This window comes from Actinia tenebrosa, unplaced genomic scaffold (assembly GCF_029948245.1).
Source record: "Actinia tenebrosa isolate PJP-AT-01 unplaced genomic scaffold, QUT_ActTen_1.0 PGA_scaffold13__45_contigs__length_12533684, whole genome shotgun sequence".
NCBI classification, from domain to species: domain Eukaryota; kingdom Metazoa; phylum Cnidaria; class Anthozoa; order Actiniaria; family Actiniidae; genus Actinia; species Actinia tenebrosa.
The window spans coordinates 342958-349975 of record NW_028292573.1 but is presented as its reverse complement, the minus strand read 5'-3'; positions in this window follow the sequence as shown (position 1 = coordinate 349975).

Here is a 7018-nt window from a genome sequence, read left to right as displayed (position 1 = left end):
GTACAGTAAGGCCCAGGAGTTTCTACCAATGAACTGTCCTTTAAATTAGCGCTCCCATTATTTTTCTTAAATGTCATTTCATGGGGTAATCCTGTGGTAAGAGTATATCCGTGCTTTGCTAGCTCCTTAGCCAGTGTTATAGGGGTGTAATGGGAATCTGGTATTTTTGGTTTGGTGCCGGAAGTTCCGATGACAAAGCCATTAATTAAATATACCAAGAATTGTACAAGAGCAACTAACCAACCGAACCCTTTCCGCGCGGATGGGAGGATTCAGACAAGTGGTAAAGTTATTCTTGTCGCTTTCCAAAAAGACGATCATTATATTAGATACGCCAAAGCTACGCCTCCCGCCAGCCCTGCAACTCCCACGAAGACCAACTCACTATTTTTTTGTTTCTTAGAAGGCTGGTAGTAATTCTTAAAGTCAGGCTTCTTTAACACCACTGTGGGGTGCGCTTGCGCATAAAGTTTGAAGGCGTAGTCTGTGTTTTCGAAGTTCTTATCCGCCTGCATCTTGTCTTGGTAATTCTTATCCAACCAATCCCTGTAGGCTTGTCTTTTTTTATTCCAAGCCGCCACGTCCCGCTGATATTTCTCCAGCGCTAAGTCGTGCCTTTTTCTTTCGGCGGCACCGCTTTTGTCGCCTCTAACTAATCTATCCAAATATTGACCACCATAATTAGCCCCTGTAAATGCTAAAGCTGCAATGACTCCACCTGCGACTAAGCTAACCATTATACATTAGGTAGGTACTTTTCCTTCCGTAGGTAATCCTTTACCATGATAGCCCCGCCAACGGCAGCGGTCATCTTAGCAAAATTAGCGAAGCTCTTGCTTGGGTCTTCAGTAAAGTCTTCTTTGAGCACTTTCTTACCTACCCAACCAATACCCGCAACAATAGAAGTAATGATAGCTGCCTCTTCAACAGTTTTCAACAACGCGGTCGACATTATATTACAAAGCGAGAAGGTTATTCCATTTCAGGGATCTTACTTTTTCTAACCTCCACAGGTGCGTGATATGTTGCGGCCTCCCACTTTACTTTTGGCTTCGTAGCCCGCCATTGTAAGTAGAGGCTGCCTGCTGCTATAGCGACTCCTAACGCGCCAATGACGTACCCAGGATTGATAAAGGATTCCTCTTCCTCCACCTTTTCCTCCTTCTTTGCTTTGTTCTTTTTATTCATCTCCGCGAGCTTCTTTCCGGCAGCGACTCTGCCCGGAGATTTAGCCTTGGTAATCTTGGTATCTTCTACGGGAGCCTTTTCTGGTTGTTCTTCGGTGTCACTCATCTTATATTAAGGGACTTGAAGGACTTGACAAGTAACTTGATGACGACTTGACAATGACTTGGCAATGACTTGACAACGACTTGACTAAGTACTTGAGAATGACTTAAGGACGACTTGACAACGACTTGACTAAGTACTTGAGAATGACTTAAGGACGACTTGACAACGACTTGACTAAGTACTTGAGAATGACTTAAGGACGACTTGACTAAGTACTTGAGGTGACTTGACAACGACTTGACTAGGTACTTGAGGCGACTTGATCAGGTACCTCAGTAAGTGCTGCCTGGAAGACCTTTTCGACTTCTCTGTCCTTCTTGAAGTCCTTCCAAGATGTTCCGAAGGAACCTAGTACCTCCTTCAAGTCGACGTGCTGAGCTACGTGAAGTGCCGCAGAGGCGACTGCCATTAACTTACCGCACTTCAAAGACAACCACCCGCAGGTTATCTTAAGTTCTTGAGCAATAACGTAGTCCTCGCTTATGTCCTTCCGTAGTTGCTCCACGTCGTCTATGGGCAGCGCAAGTCCAAGAAGCTTGGTGGCAAGTCGGATAGCGGAGTCTGCGACGGCGTCCGTGGTCTTACTTGCAAGGGCAGCCTCATACCTCTTATGGAACTTCTTAACCTCCTCTTCTGACAACTTATTAACCTGCTCATGGGTAAGTTCCTTACCTATCATTTCTTTACACTTCCCCGAAGACACAAGGATGTTAAGTTGTTCCTTGAGGTTACTTTCATCTAACTGCGTGGGGACTTCATCTAAGAGCTGCTCAATGTCCATATATGTTAGGAATCATAGATTCCAACCTCGTACGGAAACCTCAAAGAGAAGATCATCTTGGAATGTTGGTGCGTTTTTAAATGCCGCATGTATTCGTGCAGCTGTTCCTTGCTTATCTCACCGCCGTAGTCGCTTAAAATGGTTTCCAGGTCAGACTTGCTCGGAGTATAAAATACTACGAGAGAGCCTATGTTTTCCCTAAAGGGCTTAGAGACGCTGGTAAGCTGCTGGGAAAGCAACCAAACGCTAATGTTGTCGTGTCTGCCGCTGAAGGCGAGCTTCACTAATTCGGAGGTGCGCCTTTTTACGTCGTCCCCACAGGCAATGTCATCCAATATGAGGAGCGTCTGTGTATCTTTAGGGAATTGTTTGTGCCAGAACTTAAGATGGCTGGATAACTCGTTAGGATCCAGTATGTCCACAAAGAAGTCGTCGTCTTTCACTCCTATGCCCGTCCAGGTGCGGTTATTCACGTAGGTGGGGCATAATAGCACGATGTAGTCAAAGCGGTATCTAAAGGATCCTAATAGCTGCTCCACGATGAACTGGGTCTTTCCGCAGCCGGTGGGTCCTACTATCAGAGCGTTACAAGGAATATGGTTCGGATCCATTATATATACGATGGACCCAGTGGAAGCAGTAAGAAGGATTGCCGCCGACGCAAAGGATAAAAGAGACACCATAGAAATGCAAAGGGAAGAGATAGACCGGTTAAAAGAGCGCGTACAGGAATTGTACGATGAAATGTGTGGTCTGAAGCGTGCAGAACGGTTTGGCGCGCTTTTGACAATGGCGACGTGGGCTAAGGAGTCCATTAAGGACTTCATTCGATATCCCCCATAGATATATGGACTGCATTACGTGCGAACTACCTGCTGACTGCATAATCCCTCCCAAAACACCGATACCCAAACCGTGTAAAAAATACACCTGCCGTCACTGTAATAAGGTATTCTCTGAAGAAGACTTCGTTGGACATTGGTGTCCCGCGGATACTAAAGCACAAAGGACTTTAGACGACGCTCGAGAAGAGTAAGAGGTCGCAAAGAAGATCTTACTAAGCCCCAGCAAGAGGAATTAGCATAGGTCTTTCTTTTTTATTGTTATTTTGTTAAATGCTGCAAAGAGGTCTCAAGTAAGGACCTATTTTTTATTGTTATTTTGTTAAATGCTGCAAAGAGGTCTCAAGTAAGGACCTATTTTTTATTGTTATTTTGTTAAATGCTGCAAAGAGGTCTCAAGTAAGGACCTATTTTTTATTGTTATTTTGTTAAATCATCGTAATCGAAGAATGGTTAACATGATTATCTTTTTGCTGGTTTCAACAATGAGAAAGAATGATACCTCATCTTTTAATGGGGGTTTAACAAAATAACAAGAAATAATAGACCCTATCCTAAAACCCTCTTACAGGGTTTAACAATTTAACAATAAAAAATAAGGTATATATAATGAAGTGCGTGCAATGTGATAGAGCTTTTAGTAGCAAGCAGCGACTGCAATACCATCTTTCCAAGAAAGTCTGTCAGAAGACCATCAGCACTGTTTGCGGTGACTGCGGTAAGGAACTGTCCACAGTACAGGCCCTACGATATCACCGCGAGCATAGAGTCTGCCTTAAAGGTCATTGCCGCCGATGCGATGAACCCCTCTTCGAAGAAAACTGGCATAAATACCGCTGCCGACGTTACCGCCTCGAAGAAGTCGTCTGTGAAACCCACGGCGATTTAGCAGAGCGATGTTGCCCCCTTGAAACCAGCCGGGCTTTAGTGCTGCGTAAAAAAGAAATAGACCAAGATTTCGTATGCTTTGACGACTACGAAGGAGTAAGATGGGAGAACCGAGAACACTGGGACGGCATCTGCGATAAATGTGGTTGTCAACGCAGCGGTCAACATATTTGGTGTTGCCTGTACGAAGACCCCAAGCCTTTAGACCATTACCTTGCAATACGAAAAGAATGGTCTAATATATGACGTTACCTTACATCGCAGCGTTCGCAGGAGGAGCCTTGATTACGATATCGATTGATTTCATGTCGGAAAAAATGAGGTCCGACGTAGCAGACCAATACCTAGAAGCCCATGAGGATGACTAATCACACAATGGATTAGCCTCCGCCTTTCTTTCAACGTCGAACTTCCATCGGCCGTTGACTTTACCATAGCTACGTATGTGAGTGTACTCTTCGCCTTGCAGTACGTACCGTACGCAGTCAGGAGCCCATAAACTGTACTCTTGGCTGCCGTCTTCGAGGACCAACCTTAAACGGTTAATGTCCTCGAAGACGACGTAATTTTTTATTTTGTATGAAATGCCTTGTATTAATTCGCGCCAGTGAGTTTGTTCAACTATCATTATATTTATGAAATATCTTTCGGTGCGTTTGTAGCGTCTCCTGTGACTTGAAAGCCTTAACGCAGCCAGGACAAGGTATGCGAATGCCGTCGACGTAACGGTCGATTTCCCTGCAGATCAGATCGTAATCGTTGCAAACCATCGTAAGATAACCATTCATTTCATATTGCGTCAATACCACTTTTTGTTTGTCGGACAATACGCCGTTACCCTTTGGCGTCTTCAGTTCCAGACATAACCCATTGTATTTTTTATGGGAGTTAAGAATTAGGATGTCGGGTTGACCTGCCTGGTAGCCCTTTTGCCAGCACGTTATCCTTTTACTGGTGGTATCTTGCAATTCCCCGAGTCCAGGTGCTAATAACAGCGTAGGGTGAAACCGGCGTATGTAATCGATGACCTTCTTATGTAAGTCAAACTCATTCTCGATCTTGAAGACTAACTTGTTTGGACCATCCAACGAGTACTTTCCTGTCTTCCTTAACGTTGGTAGGACATCCTCGAAGACCCAATCTTGAAATGCCTCTGCTGTCGGTAGCTTGGAGCTAAATATTAACTGATACAAACCAGATTCCGTCACGTACAGGGATTGTGGGTGTGAACCAGAAGGGAGGCGATTCACCTCCAACTCGTTAAGTCTCTTCTTATGCTTATCCCGCACGTGGACTTTAATAGCATCTTTGGTGTCTGCGTAACCTAATGCCTTTGCTACCTCCTTTGCTTTAAAGTACAGCTTATCGCCTTGCACTATGCATTGCAGTTTAGTTTCGTTGTTTTCGAATACGCGGAGCATATTATACGTAAGGAATATTTTTTATCCTTTCGCTTGGCTCAAGGAACGCGAGCCTAGTAGGCAACGCTTTTTAGCTGATTCATTTCTACACTCAGTTGCGCGTCTGAGACTACGAAGATATATGCGTTGATCTTAGTAGTGTCGCTGGCATGTTTGGAGCGCTTGATCTCCAACGTAATGCCGTCCTGGGTATTTATCAGGCGTAAACCCTGTCCATGTAGGTCTTCGTCGTTCGTTGTACGCATGTCGATCCACAGCGCGTACTTATCCTTAAAGAATTCCTTTGGACCAATTTGGTCGCCAAACTTACGTGCGACTTCCCGGTACATATCCGCGGGCTTTATCCCTTGTGAGTAAACCTTATTAGGCACTCCGTTGATGCTAACACCTACGTTGGTAATGTTAGGATTAAAGAATGCCTCAGAGTCACGCAATCCTGCCGTGTATGTCTTTGCGAACAGCAACATTATCCCTGTAAGGCTGCGCCTGGGAAGGTTAATGCTTTGGTTGATGACCTCTTCGACATTATTTGTAAAGCTGAACGTCTTATACATCACAACGTGGTCGTAAAGAAAAGCCTTGCCGGAGCTGTATTCCATACCGGCGCTACGTGCTAAGTCTTCGCTGTATACCGTTTCATACTGCAGCTCTAAGTTAGTAACGGAGTATGGGTGGACGGCTGAGGAACTTACATCTTTTCCTTGCAGGATGTTCGTAGTATCTGCTAGGGTCACTTCGAACTGCAGCTCGCTTAGCTGCCTTGGGTAGTATGCACCGTGGTTCGTAATAACTTCAAAGTCCAAAGGAACGACATATTTAGTACCATAAGCCGTCTTTATTTCGTCTTCTCCCGAGGCGCTGTCGGTTGCGCTTCTTACCTTGCGTATGGCTTCGCTGGCGATTCCCTGCTCTATCCTTTGCGCGCGGTCAAATGCAGTCAACCATAAGTCTTTGTACGTGGTATACAGATCGTACCTATTTAAGTCCAAGAGGGATTCCCCTGCGAACTTCACCCGCATCTTTGAGACAATGTTGCGGCCAAGGTCGTTGACAACGTGACGCGCGTCCGCAGTGCTTGGTTGTATTGCTAGGTCAAACCTTAGCGCCAGGGTTCCAGGAACTAAGACTAGGTTATCCGTTAGGCGGGGCACGCCTACGTACAGGGTTTCCCCTGGCTTAGCGCTGCTGGGGGTAAAGGTGACACGGTGAAAGGTGCGTTCTGCTTTCAGTCCGCCAACCTGCTTAGGTAATACGTTGGGGTTTAACTTTGAGCTTATCATATATAATGGAAGTAGAAGGAACGGATTTTGACCCCACCACCGAAGAAGGTCAAGTCGATATTAACGACGAAGAATACGACGCATGGACTAAAGGCGCGGAAACCGACCCCCTAATCTACGACATGGCTCTAGAAGACAAGTATGGTAGTAGATGGAAAAGCTTCAAGGCAGCCTTGAATCGCATGTGGCACGAAAAGAACCCCGGTGAGTCCCCTCCTGAGTACATAGAACTTCGAAACATGGGTGAGCAGGGAGCAACCGCGCGGGAAACCGTAGAGTGGGCAACGCAAGAGCTACGAATGAGCTATTCCCACTTCGAGGCCGACGACGTAAGGCTCACAGAACGCGGAAACAAAGTCCTCATAAGCGTCAGAGACATGAGATATCCCGACGAAAACCGTTGGACCAAACCACAAATCCTCTTCGACGAAAATGGCGCGGTCAAGGTTAACGTGGCAAGATTAAGAGGCTTTCAACTAGCTACCAGAAGTGCGTTAGAAAGGTTGGGGGCCC